Source organism: Mustela lutreola, chromosome 18, assembly GCF_030435805.1.
Source record: "Mustela lutreola isolate mMusLut2 chromosome 18, mMusLut2.pri, whole genome shotgun sequence".
NCBI lineage: Eukaryota > Metazoa > Chordata > Mammalia > Carnivora > Mustelidae > Mustela > Mustela lutreola.
This window is the reverse complement of record NC_081307.1, coordinates 14,098,838-14,117,238: the sequence shown is the minus strand read 5'-3', so window position 1 is coordinate 14,117,238 and position 18,401 is coordinate 14,098,838.

The window sequence follows — 18,401 nt, the reverse complement described above, 5'->3', positions numbered from 1 at the left end:
CAGTGACACCTCTAGCGCCACCTCAGGCTCTCTCCTCTCCTCCAAACCTCCACGCCCACCCCCCCCCCCCCCCCCCGTTATTTTCTTACCGTCTTTTTGCCGTTTGGCAATCACAGCCACGTTGTTTGCAATTAAAATATAGTTTTTAAATGTACCTCCTCCTGTGTTTTTATAGAAGGAGAGCCTCTTCTCCTAGAAAATAAAACACCATTGATTGAACCAAGAGCCCTTTGAAAGGGCTTTAATTACTGTTTTAATTGCAAACTTCAGGACAAACTGGGGCCTGATCCTAGCAAGCGATGGGGCAGATTCCTGGACTCCCTTAAAGAAAAAGTGAAAGCCTTTTGGTTTTAAGAAGCTGGAGTTGAGTGCAGGAGGTGGGCAGGTGGGAGGCATTACCTTCCTTCAGGCTGTGAGCTTTGGGTCTTAAAAATCCCTTTCCCTCTCTAATTTGCATTTCCTGCAAAGTCTCTCATGACTCACTGCTCCAAGGCCTCTAGATTTCCTACCTTGACATTGATTAGAGAAAAGTGGGGAGGTGATCTAAATTTTAAGATTAAAACTGCTCTGGAAAATAGGTGGCTGGGAAAAAAAAAAGATATACTTGTGGTTTAGCCCTTTAATATGGTAATCTTTGAAATGCTCACTTTTATTCTGAAGGAAAAAAAAAAAAGACAAGTAATTTTCTTTGGCAGAACACCCACGGAAGTGTTTCCTTCACATTTAGTTTCTTTGGTGGTGAGCTTTTGGGCAGATCACCGCAATGTGTGTGTGGGTTTGGGAACTACCGGAAGATTCTGTTAAGTCAGTTTTTATGACATGTGTCTTGGTCTCTGTCCCAAGGAAGATAGCTGATTAAATACTGAGGTGACTAGATGGAGTTGGGTTCCATGCCTCGGTGGTTCACTCAGAATGGTGAATGCTTTTGATAGGAAACTACCACACGTGTCGTTTCTGGAGGGACCGAGAGCAGGTTTTAGATTCTAAAACATAGCTGGCAGTCGCACATGGTTTTCCCACTTTACAATATTTTAGCATTTACTAGGTGTCACACACTAAAACCTTAAATGTATTACTCATTTCGTCCTCACAACAACCCTGTGAGGTTTGGGACTGTTATTAAACCCTTCCTGGCGAATGAGGAAGCTGAGCTTTAGGGAGTCCATGGTCGAGAGAAGCTGTAGGGCTGGAGTGTTAACTCCTTCTAACCTAGTACTTCTAGAATGCCTTCATCTCATTCAGAGTCACTTGAATATTGACAGTTGATGGTGATTATTCCAAATCTACTAGTGTCTGCCTAATATACAAGTACTTACTGAATAGTGTTCCGGGAGCAAGAGGAGGCATTACAGTAGGCAAATACCCCATTGCCACACTTGAGGAGCTCCCAATCTATTACAGAAGCCGGATAAGCCGAGAGGGTGCTGGAGGATGGAGCACCTGCCCCAGGCCTGGGAAGGCTCACTCATCACTTTGCTATTTTAACAAAGAATATAGCATTTGTATATGCCCAGCATTGTAGACAAGCAAGGGATGCTCCCCATTTTTAGTAGTTACAGTCTAGCTAGGAAAGATGGACAAGGAAAGAGCACACTGCAGTTCGGTGTGATAATTGCTATGGTTATGTCCAAGTGTGAGCAGGGCTACGACATTTGTAAATGCATGAGGCATGGACCTGAGAGAGGTAATAATGGCCCGGTTAGGGAGCTGCGTGGTGATGTAGTGTTTCTGGAGAGTGGAGTGCAAATGGAGAAGAGGTAGGAGTGGAGGCTGGAGAGATGGTTGGAAGGGGCTGGGAGTCATGGGCATGGTCTACTATCTTAGGGACCCTAGACTCCCCAGACACTGAGAACAGGGCTCTGTCCCCAGTACTGTGGTCTCAGGCCACTTTAACCGAAAAAGAGAAAAGCGGAACTGAAAAGTAACCTAAAATTAAGCAGTGATAGGATAGTGCAAATTTCAGAAGATTGGAAATCACTGCTCTTATTTATAGCTTGTAGCTATTTTCTTACCAGAGACAGACTGTGAAGAAGAGGAGTCCAGATCCTGTATCTATTTCTAGGATATTGGTTCAGCAATGACGATGTTGTTAGAAAGGAAAAAGAAACGGAGGGGGTTAAAAATCGATGCACATGAAATAAATGTTTGATCCTTTTATTGAGAGAATGATCACATTCCAAGATCATAATATGGAGCCAGGACACTCAAAGAATTTATGGGTGGGTCTTTGAAATTTCTCTAAGCAAGTAATGAAAACGTTACAAAGCCACCAGATCCTATACTTCTCAGAATTAAAAAGGAATGGAGTAGAATTTGACAGTGGATGGTGGAACCTCTTATTCTTGGATCATTGGTTTAGATAGATCTCAGATTGTCAGTAACTAAACGTTATTTCAATTTTATGTCTACTCAGTGGCTGAAATGAAGTGGGTTAATAGATACGGTTTTGCTTTTTTTGCAGAGGAGTACCCTAGTCACAGAAATCCCTAAAGCTAACTGGCCTTCGTCGTATCTTCCCAGACATTTTCACAGGATAAACAGGGAGAGAGACACCTCCTTGTCTCGGGCTGCCTTCTTACTGTGTCAGAATGAACAGGGTACCAAGATGACTATTTAGAAGCATGAGTCTCATTTCAGTTTATTGTGAAATTGAGTGGAGGAGAAAGTACTGTGTCCCCAACTAAAAAGAAATGATTAGAAAATTGTAGACCAGGTATTTAGAACTAAGTGCTGGAGAAAGGTGTGGCGGTCTGACTTTCTGGAATGTAACCCCAAAGCCCTTTTTTATTTTGCCTCAGTGCTACACCACCATAGTAGCTACGGACTGTAATCTATTGTGAAAAGCGTTTGTTTTATAGGACTTTATATTCGCAGTCCCTGTCAGAATATGTGACCTATAGTAGGAGTTCAGTAATTGTGAATGAATGAATGCATGCATGCATGAATGAATAAGTGAATAAGTGATGTCATCGGCATAAACAGTTTGGCTTGTACTATGTATAACTAAGCTACTGTAGGAATGAGGAGTCTGCATCACAGAAAGGAAAACATTAGGTATCAGATACTTAGAGTCTTAGAGAAATTCAGGACGAAGACCTTTCTCTGCATCTAGTCCATTTTATTTTTTCTTACTAGCCTCCCTGAGTGAGCCTTCAGCGTTTTCTCTTAAAGCTCTACAGGTTGTTGAAAAAAATCTTCTATGTGTTATTTTTAGGACAAAAATTTACTAAAAGCAATCCATCCAGCCTTGGGTCCATTCTTACTCATGAAAGCCACCGTTGCTGCGTCCTGATTCCTTTTTCTAGCCATGGTTTTGTTCACCCACATGTACTATGAAATCCCTCTCTGGTCCTCCTGAGCTTTAGGGTTGCAGGCCTTCCTTTTCATTCTTTTTATATTCCCCCAACCAGCCGTTAGCCCTTCAATCAAAAATTATTAGCATATGTTTCATTGCCATCACTTCATTTTAAAATAGTTGTTTCATCCAATTCTATTATATATATATCTGAAATCAGGAAGATCTCGAATGGTGATAAGCAGGAAATGTAATGACTGGCAGAAATGCATTACCGAACAAGCTTAAGAACTATTTTGTAGAAAATGGACCTTTTGGCAGTGATGGGCAGATTCAGAGCTCCTCAAGTGTGGGTTTCATAGGTGTGTACCTCCCAAGCTTGGCACAAGTTACTTTTGGTTACTTGGTGTTGAGTTAGAATCTCCGTGGTCCTGATGGGTGGTAATACTGGGGATGGCAGAGGGTCCAGGATCCTTTTTTTTTTTTTTTTTTTTTTAAGATTTTACTTATTTATGACAGAGGGAGGAAACACAAGCAGGGGGAGCTGGAGAGGGTTAGAAGCAGGCTCCCCACTAAGCAAGATATGGGGCTCCATCGACCTGAGCTGAAGGCAGATGCTTAATGACTGAGCCAACCAGGTGCCCCAGAAGGTCCAGGATCTTAACTTTCTTTCATTTTAACTTTAATTTTCAAAGATATCTTCTGTTCTGACCCTTTCCTTTGAACATTTTCTGTGTCTCTGGTGATAATGTTTTGGAAGCACACTATCCTCTCCAGTGAGAAGGGATGACTGGTAACCAGGGAAAACATCAGATCACAAACTTTTATTTCTTGTTTAAGTATCTGTTTCCTCATACATTCAATTGTCTAAAAAATTATACACACACACACGTGTATATATATATGTACAAATATACACATATGTGTATTTCAGGTAAGGAAAGCAAATTTCTGTGTATCTGGCAACCTTATCAGGGAGCAGATCATTACAAGCATGATAATTTTGGGAATAATTTGTTAATGGGTTGTTTCTGAAAGACATATATGTATTTTGGACTTCACTCTTAGTTACTATTAATTTGCTTAATCAGTATTTCTCCCTCTAAGAGAATAGAAGCCAAAAGAAATCAAGCTTTCATCCTAATTAGTATACTTACAATTAATGACTTCGCTAACTTAAGTTCTGTGAATCAGTCTTAGAATGCCTTCTTAGATGATATCATGAAAGGAGCCAATGCAACAAAAAGCTGCTGATATCCTTGAGGAGAACTAAGAATTTCCTGAGCTATCTCTAGAGGGGTTAGCAGCCCACCATTCATTTTATCAGAGGATGAAACCAGTGTCACTAGTGAAGAGCTATGTACCAGAATATGGCTTCCTGATTTGAAGAACAGTTCTCAATAGCAGAAAATAAAGTTGTTTTCAAGACATATGTTAGGTCTCTCACAATCTATCAGAAATAAAAAAGATAGTATAGAAAGAGAAAAAGAGAAAAAAGATTGAGATTGTCAAAATGTTGCATACAAGAATGTATCGGCTGTCACTAGAGTAAGAGGTCTTATGGTAATTACATTTTCTATCTATTTGGATTTGCTCATCCTGAATTCCTTTCAGTTGACAGTTTGGAAAATGTCTGTTATTTAGGTGCTTTTTCCTCCCTGTTAAATATCCCCACAGTGTCATTGACCAAAATTGTGTAAGGTAGTACTAGGAATGTTTTCTACTTCAGTATACCCACTACATCATTGATATGGGATGATTTTCTTTTTTCTATTTCAACCATAAAGAAATATCAGATACCAGCCTTGTGGTAGACAAGCCATTAGATCAATATCTGAGGATCTAGGGAGTGCTGATATCTGCTTGCATTATTTATCCCATTTAAAAAAATGACAAATTCACTCAACATAGATGGAATACGAATAGTTTCATTAAAGCTGCATGAGTGATTAAGGCTATGGACAAAATGTTTCTGTGACGTAACAATCTGGACTGATTTAGGCATTTACATTTCCAAAGTTCTGTATAAAAGCTATGCCTGCTAGCTTGTGATTTAGGACTCAGGCATAAAAGAAATGAGATTGGGTTAATATAAAAATATAACTTGTAGCGTTGGAGATCTGTCTTCAGAGCAAATAATGACTGAATGCTAGTGATTTGTGATAAAGCCAATTTCTTTTTTGGTCAGATAACCCAGGTATTTTCTCAAAAAAGGGAGATTCTTAGGAAAAAGTGTAATAATTAAGCTAACATACCAACGAGTCAAAGATAATTTAGATATATGATGACTCATTTAGTTGGTACCTTCAGGAAATGAGGTGCTCTGAATTAATTTTCCTGAGAGCAGAAACATATCCCTTTAAATGATTAAACATTTTATCTTCATCAATCTTTGAAGAAAATATTTCCAAGATACGTTGTACATTCCTCTGTGTCAGTAAATATGCTTGACAATTTATAGAACTAGAATCATAATTTTTTAAAGTGTTTAAAGAAATATTTGGGGATCTTGAATATAATGTTACCTTGTTGGTCCAAAATTTTCCTCTCTATAAAATTTAAGGCTTGGATTAGACCACGATAAAGATTCCATCTCAAATGTTCTCTAAATATAGGTATCTTATGTTTTAAATTTCAGTGTGCACAAGAATTACCTAGGGAGCTTGCTAAAAATGTGGATACTCCGGCATCATTCCTGGGGGGGTTCTTGAATGGGAGGTTGGGAACAAGAAGAATCTGTCATAAATAAGCACCTGTGACCCTTTTGATGACTTCATTTGAAGAAACACTGATTCTCTTTCCAGCATTGTATAGCAGCTGCCGTTACCCTTGCTGACCATAGGGTCCTGGAAAAATCCTTGCTGCCCTGCCCTCAGTGGTGTTGAGTTGTGAGAGGGTCATCAGACCTGGATGATTGTGCTTTGATAGTATTTGATTCTGATTTTTTTAACCAGGTACTAGTTGTCACCTCTTTAATGTTAGCTGCTGAGGGAAACTAGATAATTAAGCTTTATTAAATTGGTGCTCTGCATTTATACATCTAATAGGTCATGAAGTCCTAATCTTAGGTCTAGGAAAGGGCGAGCAGAGAACTTCCCATTTCCTTCTGTAGTGTAAGTTGTATGCATTTGCCATTGTCCATCTTGTTCCCTGTTGGGAGGTGTTTTATTGTTTGTCATCCTAATAGTCATGTTTTCTAAAAGTGTGATACCAGTATAAGTGGGATATATTTGTATAAAAAACATTGACATTTTCAAATGGGATTTGCAGCCAGGGCTGTCCACGCTTTAAGTTTAAAAAAAATTTTTTTTTTGAGGTATAATTCACATATGTAGAATTCACCCTTTTAAAGTATACAATTCAATGATTTTTAGTAAAATCTGTGAAGTGTGCACAGTTCAGTAAAATTTGTAGAGTTGTGTACAGCTATCCCATTATCTCATTTTAGGACATTTTGCTCAGTGCCCCAAAGGAATGTGCCTATTTGCATTGACTTCCATTCCCACCACCAGATCCATTCAACTAATAGTTTACTTCTTATCTCTGTAGATTTGCATTTCCTAGACATCTCATATAAATGGGATCATGGAGTATGTCGTCTTTCGTGTGTGGCTTCTTTCACTTCACATAATGTTTTGAGGTTGATCCACGTTGTAGCATGCATCCTATTGCCAAAGCTTATTCTTTTGCACGGATGTATTGCACTTTATTTATCCACTTACCTGTTAATGAAGATTTGGCTTGTTTCTACTTTTTGGCTGTTATGGCTAATGTGTGTAAATAGTTTTAATTTTATTTAGGTAGGTTCTTAGGAGTAGAATTGCTGGGTCAAATGGAATTCTGTGTTTTATAGTAGCAATTTCAAATTTTACAGCTTCACCAGCTGTGTATGAGTGTTCCAGTTCCTCCACATTCTTGCCAACATTTGTTATTATTGGATATTAGGTCCTATATTGGATATATGATTTTCAAATATTTTGTCCCACTCAGTGGCTTCTCTTCCTGCTCTTTTAGTGGGATCTCTTAAAATGCATATTTATTATTTTGGTTAGGCCCACCTTATCATTTTTCTTTTATCACTATACTTTTGCTGTTGGGTTAGGCAAAGATTTCTTAGATAGAACATGCATGGTTTCTTGCAGCTTATCTAAAATCTTGCAGGCTTTGTTTTGTATGAAGCAACCAGTGATACCTTGTATTTAGTGCCTTGTTTAAATAGATTAAATATTAATACTCAGTTTGTGATCTGAACCAGCTCTAATGAAAATGTGCCAATAATTATGCTAAAGTCTTAAAGAGTGTCAAAGCTATGCTGGACTCATCCACCATTCATGCTATAGTCCTATCCTCCTTACCGTACTTTCCTCATCTTAGACTCTGCCATCAGCAGATGGAGAATGTAGATCACTTGGTCATATACGGAGGTAGCACTGTGCCCTTTCTTAATTGATTTCCACAGCCTTGGGTGAAGAAATCTTACCTGGAGCTCCACAACTGTGGAAACACAGACTTTATCTTTTGCAGGTTTCAGAGTATGATGTCCTAACAGCAGCTCTCAGTCAAGTCTTCATGGAAAAACAAAACAAAACAAAAACAAAAACAAAAACAAAAACAAACCAAACCCTGCCCCCAAAAAACAAACAAAAAAACACCAAACCCCCCCAAAACCCCAAAACAACAAAATACTGCCTTAGAGTTTCATTGTAAGAAAATGGCAGTTGCTGCCTCTGTAGGTAAAGATGTAGTCTCATTGTGGGCTGATGAACTTAATACTTCTCAATCCTGTTTTGTCTTTGCCTAAAGTACTGAACAGTGTGTATTCTCTCTTGGTTCTAGACTTTTCTCACTGTGTTCAGGCTTGAGCATTGAGAAATGTTATCAAGTTCTACCTCAGGAAAGCCTGATTTCTTGGAGCTTTTGCCTCTTGAGCCTTGAAGGCATCTTTTGTTAATAAGTAACACTGGGAATCAATATGCATCAGAAACCTAAATACAAAGTGCATTTAGTAACTGCTTGTATGAAACATTATTTCCTACAATAGGAAGAACATCTCACAACTGAAAAAGTAACTTACAGTTGACCAAATGCTGTCATAGATATGATCACATTTGATCTTCACATGCCTCTGTGAGGAATTATTTCTTTTTCATGGATGAAGAAAATGATGAAAATGATGAGTCAGAAGTCATTTATTCCCAAATAGAGGACTTCTGACACTGAATTTGATGCCTTTTATGTAGCACCAAGCTTCCTCTCCAAGGTAATACTCTGAATTTTTATAATTTTTAATTTTTTTATAATTTTAGAAAATTAGATCTGCCATATTACATTAGACCTATGGCTAACCTATAAGCCATCATTTGCATTATGGATGAAATCTGGACAATGATATATTCGCTTTCTAGGGCTTATTTCCTTCCCAGGCTTTCATTTCTGATTACGATGGATGAAATGTCTTGTTCCCTGTTAAAGGAATTCCAGGCATTGGATTGTACTTGGAAGGGATTTGTGGTGGGCTTGAGGGGGATGGGGAGGGTTCCTGAAGAAGAAAACATTTTTTTCCTTCTGAATGTTCAAAGCTAGTTTGAATATTTCTAGGTTCTTTGATTTCCAAAGAAGAGTCTTTGCCCACCCAGCCACCCCAAGAAAGCTTGATCTCCATTACTGGTTGCTTTCTTTCTTTTTTCCCTCAATTGTATGACATCTTTCTTCACCAAGATTTTTTCTTTTTTTCTGGGGCCATCCTTACTTTGAGGTCTTTCTTCCCTGTTTTACCACGTGTGGTTTAGACTCTTTGGTATAGGACAGCGGTTGTCAGAGTATGGTCCCTCAAGCAAGAATGTCAGCTTGTTAGAAATAAAGATTTGGGATGCACAAAATCTACTTCATTAGAACTTCAGGGGTATTGGGCTAGATTGTGTTTAACACACCTTCCAGGGGCTTCTAATGCTTGCTCATTAGTAAAGGGGAAGGTTTCTCAGGTCAGTTGCCAGGTTTAGAATTTCTGCTCTACCCTGTAGCAGCCACTATTACTCTACCCCCAACCTAAATGATTTTTGGGGAGGTCCCTTTCCTCTCTAAGTTTTAATGGTCTAGTCTTTAAACTGGTGGAATAAAAGGATAATTACTTCTGTAGAAAGATGTAAAGACCAAACAAAGTTCTTCATAGAAGATTCCTCATGTGGTGTCTAGCACAAGGTAAGCATCCTTGAATGGGAGCTGTCCTGGTTGGTACTTGCTCAGGCACTTGTTACCAGGATTGTGCTAGATAACCCTCACTCATTCCTGGCAGCTTGACATTTCACTGTTTATTCCTAAACCTGAAAATTTGCTGTGTGCTCCATTTTCAATATTATGAAAATGAGACAAGTTTTCACACTAAAATCCCTAGATGAACTGTATTTGAAAATTTTGCTTATGTCTGCCTTTTGTTTTCGGCCACCAAGCTAGTTTCCTATCTGGGACAGAATCTCTCTTTTTAATAGTACTTTAATATTTAAAGTCTCTGTTTCAGAGTATGGTTCAAGACATACTGAAAGTCTAAGTGAACATGATTTCTTGCCTCAGTTTGTTCACTACTTCAAAAAATTTCATGTGTTTTATATCTGTATCTGCTTATGCAAACTACCTATAGATATAGCCTATCAATATACATTCTGTAGCTGTTGTTATGCCTTTTCTGTTAGATTATTCTTGGTTCAGTGTCCAAGTTCATTCTTTATTAGAAATTCCACTGGGGTTCCTGCGTGGCTCAGTCGGTTGAGTGTCTGACAATTGATTCTGGCTCAGCTTATGAGCTCGGGATCCTGGGTGTGAGCCCCACATTGGGTTCTGTGCTCAGTGTGGAGTCTGCTAGAGATGATTTCTCTTCCTCTCTCTTTGCTCCCACCCTTAAATAAATAAATAAATAGAAAAGGAAAAAAAAAAAAAGAAAGGAAATTCCATCAACATACCCTATACTTTGAACAAATCCATACTGTATTTTAGTTTATTAGATCTTTGTAGATGCCAATTCTTGGGCTAGCTCTATGACTTTTTACCTAATTTTGCCTACAAATTGTAATCGTCCTCAAAATCATCCAGTGCTCTCATTGAATACCGTTCCATCCTGGTGATTGATTTTCTTTTCTTTTATCATTTAGGCTTAGAACATCCCTTGCATTTATCTTTCTTGGACTTAGCCTATTTGGACTACTTACTTCAGTTATTTATTTGGATATTTGTATCCAAATAGCCTCTGGGTAAAATATATCAGAATTTTTATTTATTCTCTTTTGTATCTTTTATTCATCGACATACTCAGCTTTGTAAGTCCAACTGATTCTTTGGCTGGCTTTCTGCCAATAATAAATTAAAAGAAAAAAATCCCTCAGCTACCAGAAAATTCTTTTTTTTTTTTTTTTTTTTTTTTAAAGCATTCCTTAAACTCTTCAAAGTATTTTATGAATGTCATCTGACCTGCTTCCCTTAGGGCAGCATTTCTCTAACAGTGCTTTTTTTTTTTTTTTTTTTTTTTTTTTTGCCTGAAATGAAGTGTTCCGTGGTCCAGCTGGCTTGGGAAAGGCCACATATTTTTGTATACCTATTCTATGCTCCCCATTCCTTGACCCTGAAATGGTGTAGTGATTCGTTATTCACTGTGGCATTTTTAAAGAGACTGAGATATCCTGCATACAGAACCAAATCAATTTTATATGACCTATATTTCCCCCCTCATAAACACCTGTTGTTTCATGAATTGGTGTTCCCTAGGACACCTTTGTGACTTTTGAATTTCAGAGTTTCCCTATTCTCTTTTGGCCAATCTTTACATTTTTAGATGTGCTTCTTTTTTCCCTCTTTACCTGTTTACTTCTTTTCTAGTTAGAGGTGCAGGGTCTTTTTTCTTTTGCATTACTAACATTAATTTGAAAATTTTATGCTCGTGGTTAGCTTGAACTTTTTGGAACACAAATTTGAAACCATTTATTTTCTTTTTCTGCAGCAGTCTCTTGAGTGGTTGCCTTGTCATTTTCATGTTACTACTGATGGTCAGATAATTGATAGGGAATACTTATAGTGATAATGAGTTTTAGGTCTTGTAAACATTTTTTCCATTTATACTTTTCCCATCTTTTTTTTTTTTTTTTTTTTTTGACTGGTTTGTGTGGCTCAGATTGAACTTCTCTGATGACATTTGCTTTGAACAAAAGAATAATTTATTACTTAAATTTCTATGTTGAAATGGTTATTTAACAAGAATACTGCTTTATTACTAATGGTGATTATACTGTTTTTAGCTGTCAATAGTTCATGTGTGATTTTTAAGCTTCACAATAGGGAATAAGTAATTAAAATAGTATATTAGCATTTTTTTTCCTAATTAGCCTTCTTGAAGTAAAATTATTCCAGAACTTTATATTGCCTTACAATACCTATTCCATACTATCTTTGCATGTGCTTTTGCTCTCCTGCTGAAGGCTCTTAACAATGTCCTTTTCTCAGTGAGACCTATTTTTACCACTAGATTTAAAATTGCAGTCCCCTCCCCAGACTACCTACTCTATCTCTGTACTTGATTTTCACCTCTTCTCCTGACCAATATGCAATAATATACGATGCATTTTATTCAGGCATTGTGCTGTTCTCTAATAGATAAGCTTCCTGGGAACAAGTGTTTTCATCTGTTTTGTCACTGCTTTATCTCCACAGTCTGGAACAGTGTGACACACCTTATAGGTGATTAATACATTTTTATTAAATGAAAATATAATCTCAGTAGATAATAGATTTTTATGGAATGCACTTTCTATATCCATGATACAAAATCAGTGAACTATTATTAGAAGGTATAAATGTTCAGCAAATATTTTAAGTTCTTATTTTAATTCCAGTTAGTTAACAGTGTTATGTTAGTTTCAGGAGTACGTTATAGTGAGCAAACATATTTAATGATGAAAACTGAAAGCCTTCTTTTTAAATATTGGACAAGATAAGACATTCTTAACAAGACTATTTGTTTGCAGCATTTATGTAGGAAATTCTAGCTAAAATAATGCAAGAAGAAAAAGAAGAATTCTTATCATTATTTTCTTCTTCTCCAATGCTGTCACTAGTCATTGAGGATATTTCGTCCATGTAGGAAAACCAAAAGAATCTACAGGTGAAGTATAAGAATGAATAAAAGAGATTAGCAAGTCTGCTGCAAACGAAGTCAATATACAAAATCAATTGCATTTCTGTACTGTTATATTATATTGTATTTATGTTATATTTAGAAAGGACAATGGAATACCATTTATAGCATTATTGTAAATACAAGGTACCTAGAAATAAGTATAACCAAAATGGGCAACATCTGTTTGGAGAAAATTATAAAACAAAGACACTTAAGAAAATCTAAATGAAGGAAGAAATAAATTTATGAATAGAAAATTTCAATCTATAGATGTGATTCTCTCCAGATTGTTTTAGAAATTTTATGAAAGTACAATCAGAATCCCTTTACCTTGCTCCCCAACATGGAACATCTAAGCTAAATTACTACCTGCACATGGAAGATCTACCAGATATTAAGTCTCAGAATTATAAAACGATAGCAATGAAGACGGTATGGTACTGAGAAGACCTAGGAAGGTAGATAATTGGAAGAGAATAGAGAATCCAGGATCACAGCCTGGAGACTTCCTTTATGAAGACTTGGCTCTGGGATAGGTGAAAAAAAGAATTGTCAATAAATGGTACTGTGACAACTGATTATAAATGTAGGGGGAAAAGGGACAGCACCTCATCTCCTGCATAAAATAATTCAGGTTATAGAAGGCAAAGCTAAAAGTTGTTAGAAAATGTATATGGGAGGGGTGCCTGGGTGGTTCAGTGGGCTAAGCCTCTGCCTTCGGCTCAGGTCATGATCTCAGGGTCCTGGGATAGAGCCCTGCATCAGGCTCTGTGCTTAGCAGAGAGCCTGCTTCCTCCCTCTCTTTCTGCCTTCATCTCTGTCTACTTGTGGTCTCTCTCTTTCTCTCTCTCAAATAAATAATAAAATCTTTAAAAAAAAAAAAAGGTTATAGGGGCACCTGGGTGGCTCAGTGGGTTAAAGCCTCTGCCTTCAGCTCAGGGCATGGTCCCAGGATGTTGGGATCGAGCCCCACATTGGGCTCTCTTCTTGACAAGGAGCCTGCTTCTTCCTCTCTCTCTTCCTACCTCTCTGCCTACTTGTGATCTCTGTCTGTCAAGTAAATAAATAAAATCTTAAAAAAAAAAAAAACACCTTAAAAAAATGGGTTATATGGGGAAATATTTTCTATAACCCCATAAATAAAGTAAGCATCAGCCATGAAAGGAAAGAGTTAATTTTAATATGTTAAATAACATTCATCCTAGGACTTAAGTAAAAAGAAACCAAAAAACCATCACAACTTGGGAGGAGATATGTATATATTACTGAAGAAAAAAATAAGCAAGGAAAATAAAGAGCAAGTCTATGTAAAAAAGACCAACAACCCTAAACACAATAGGCAAAGGACCAGAACCAGTACCTTGTAAAAGAGAAAACACAAATGGCCAAAAATTCTATGATCATATGAGAAGATACACAATCTCATTAGTAATCAAGGAAAGTTAAATGTAAAACACTATGACATACCACTTCTCAGTCAGTATTTTAGAAAAACTGAAGTCAGCAATAACAGGAGCTGCAGAGTTTGGGAACTCATAGACTGATGGTGGGAAATTAAGTTGTTGAAACTAATTTGGGAAGCACTCGGGCTTTATCTTGTCAAGTTTAAGATACCAGTTCCACTCCTAGGTACATACTTTGGAGAAAGGCTTATACATATAACCAAATGACCATAATATTTACAAAGTAATTGTTTAAAAAAATTTTAAGTAGACTTTATTTTTTATTTCTCACGAATATATTCTGCTTTATTGAGACATAACTGATAAAGTTGTAAAATATTTAAAATGTGCATTGCAATGATTTTGTACATGTATAAATTGTGAAAGGATTCCTTTCATCTAGCTAATGAACCTATCCAATGAGACAGTTTAACATAAAGTGTAGTAATATCCTGAACTTGCCTCCCCCATGAACACAACAAAGCTACAACTTCAAATGGAATAATTTCTTCTGAAAAAGTCCTGAAAACTAGATCAACAGTGCAACAGTGAAAGATAAAAGGGAAAAATCAAGAGGGGTAGGAAAGACAATAATGCTCTTGCCAAAAACTCCATGCCAGGCGTAGCAACCCACAATCAGGAGGAATCTCAAAAATACGGAATTTTTGCCTAAAGTTCAAGAGGTTTATGCCCCATATCAGGTACCCAGCTTTTGGGTTCTGAGAGACTAAAGACTAGAGAGACAAGCCTCCAGAATGTAAAATTTATGGGGATTATATCCAGGAGAACCATAGAACTATAGAGAATGGAGAACCTACTAACTAGAAAACAGTTACCAAAATGGCAATAAGGACATATCTATCAAAGATTACTTTAAATTTAATGGACTAAATTTTCCAAAATACAGAGTAGTAGAATAGTTTTAAAAAAACACTATATGCTGCCTAAAAGACTCACTTCAGCAAGAAGGACACATACGACGGAAAGGGATTGTGAAGGAAATTGGAGGAAAAAGCTATTCCATGCATATAAAATGAGAAGATAGATGGCATAGCTGTATTCATTTCAGATGAAATAGACTTAAAAACTGTAATCAAAGAGAAGGGTATTACTTAGTGATAAAGGGGGTCAATCCAGTAAGAAGACCTAATGTTTACATATACATATGCACCCAACACATGAGCACCAAAATGTATAAACTGAATATTAACAGCCCTAAGGGAGAAATTGAAAGCAATACGATAATAGGAGGGGACATTAATACCCCACTTACATCACTGGATAGGTCACCCAGACAGAAATTCAGTAAGGAAATGTCAGCTTTAACCCATTAGACCAGATGGACTTAATGGATATATGCAGAACGTTCCAGCTAAAAAGCAGAGAATACACATTCTTGTGAAGTGCACATGGAATTTTCTCTGGGATAGATCATGTTAGGTCACAATAGAATTCTCAGTAAATTAAAAAAGATTGAATACATATCAAGCATCTTTTCTGACCACAATGATATAAAACTAGAAATCGATACCAAATAAAGCCACAAAAATGTGGAAATTGAACAATATATTACTAAAAAACCAAAGTGTCATTGAGGAAATCAAAGGAGAAATCAAAATATACATAGGGACAAATGAAAACAGAAATGATACACAAAAATTTACAGAATGCAGCAAAAGTAGCTATCAGAGGGAAGTTCATAGCAATTCAGGTCTACCTTAGAAAAGAAATATTTCAAATAAGAAAAGCTAACTTTACACCAAAAGAACTAGAAAAAGAAGAAAAAAATGAAACCCCAAATTAATAGAAGGTAAATAATAAGATTGGAGTAGAAGTGAATGAAATAAGAACAATAAAGAATAGAAAATATCAATATAACTAAGAACAGGTTCTTTGAAAATACAAGCAGAGTAGACAAGCATTTAGCTAGAGTCACCCAGAAAAAGAGCTCAAAGAAAATTAAAAATGAGACAGAAATTATAACTGATACCACAGAGATACAAAGGTTCATAAGAGATTACTTTGAACAATTTTACACCAAGAAATTGGATAACCTGGAAGAAATGGATAAATTCAGTCTTCTAAGTGTGAATTCTAAGACTGAAATTCCAGTCTTCCATGACTGAGTCATGAAGAAATAGGAAATTTGAGTAGGCTGTTTACTGATTTCATCTCTACAATAGTAATCAAAAACCTCTCAACAAACAAATGTTCAGGACCAGGGCTTCAATGGTGAATTCTGTCAAACATTCAAAGAAGATTTAATACTGTCCTTCTCAAAAAAAAAAAAAAAAAAAAAAAAAAAATGAAGAGAGGAGGGAAACCTTCTAAACTCATGAGGCCAGCATTACACTGATAATAAATCCAGACAGTAATGCCACAAACAAAGTTATGGGCCAATAACCCTAATGAACACAGATGGAAAAATCTTCAACAAAATATTAGCCAGCTGAATTCAACAGTACATGCATCGTGATTAGGTGGGCTTTATTCTAGGGTAACAAGGAGGATTCAACACCTACAAATCAATCACTGTGATAAACATATATAAACAAGATGAAAGATTTAAGAAAAATCATCTCAATAGATGAAGAAAAATCACTTGATAAAATTCAACATCTATTTTTGATAAGACCTCTTAATAAAGTGAGAATAGGAGGAATGTACCTGAACATATTACAGGTCATGACAAACGCACAGCTAACATCATCTGCAATGGTGAAAAATTAAAACTTTTCCGGACAAGGATGCCCACTATCCCCATTTCTATTCTGCACAATATTGGAAGTTTAAGCCACAGCAATTGGGCAAGAGAAAGAAATAGAAATTGGAAAGGTATATATAAAATGATCAGTATTTGCAGATGATATGATATTATATATAGAAAACCTTAAGACTCTAGCAAGAAACTGTTAGAGCTAATAAATGAATTGAGTCAAGTTGCAGGATCAAAATTAATATGCAGGAATTAGTTGTTTCTGTATACAAATAATCAACTATCAGAGAAACCAGAAAACAATCCTGTTCAGGTTGCATCAGAAAAAGTGAAATACTTATGTTTATAAAAAAAAAAAAAAGAAGAAGAAGAAGAAGAAGAAAAGAAAAAAGTGAAATACTTGGGAATAAATTTAACCCAGAAGGTGAAAAGATCTCTGCACTGGGAATATAAGACTCTGATGAAAGAAATTGAAAATGACACAAATAAATGGAAAGATCTTCCATATTTATGAATTGGAATAATTAATATTGTTAAAATGTCTATACTGTCTCCCCAAACTATAGATTCAATGCAATATCTATCAAAATTCCAGTGGCTGTTTGCAAAGAAATAGAAAAAAAAAATCCCCAAATTCATATGAAACCACAAAAGACCCTGAATAGCCAAAGCCGTCTTGAGAAAGAAGAACAAAGCTGAAGGCAACATGCTCTAATTTCTGTAGTTACAAAGCTGTAGTTACCACAACAATAAACTATTGGCATAAAAACAGAATACATACATCAGTGGAAAGGAATTAGAAGTGGCAGAAGTGAACCCACATTTATATGTTCAATTAATTTACCACAGAGGTGGCAAAAATATCCAATGGGGGAAATCTCTCAGATATGTTGGGGAAAACTGGACAGATACAGACAAAAGAATGAAACTGGATCATTATCTTTTACTCTATACAAAAAATTAACTCAAAGTGGATTAAAGACTTAAATGAAAAGCCTGAAACTTTAAAATAGCTCCTGGGAGAAGATCAGTGTGGTAAGTTCCTTGACATCAGTGTTAGCATTGTTTTTCGAATATGACTCTAAAGGCAATGGCAACAAATGGAAAACTATGAGGAAACAGAAAGCTTCTGCACAGTGAAAGAAGCTATCATCAACAAAATGAAAAAGCAACTACTAAATGGGAAGAGATATTTGCAAATCATATCTCTGATAAGGGGTTAATATCCAAAATATATAAAGAACTTCTACAACTCACTAGCCAAAAACATTCAATTCAAAAATAGACAGAGGGGGCGCCTGGGTGGCTCGGTGGGTTAAGCCGCTGCCTTCGGCTCGGGTCATGATCTCGGGGTCCTGGGATCGAGTCCCGCATCGGGCTCTCTGCTCAGCAGGGAGCCTGCTTCCTTCTCTCTCTCTCTGCCTGCCTCTCAGTGTACTTGTAATTTCTCTCTGTCAAATAAATAAATAAAATCTTTAAAAAAAAAAATAGAGGATCTGAATAGGCATTTTTCTAACAAAGACCTACAGATGGCCAGCAGACACCTGCAAAGATGCTCAGCCTCACATCATCAAGGAAATGCAAATCAAAACCACAATGAAAGATTGTTTCACACCTGTCAGAGTGGCTGTTAGGGAGATAAATAACAAGTGTTGGCAAGGGTGTGGAGAAAGTGAACCTCTGTTCACCACCTCTGTTGGTAGGAATGTAAGTTCCTGCAACCACTAGGGAGGACAGGGCTTTCTCAAAAATTAAAAACAGAAGTATTGTATGATTCAGTAATTCCACTTT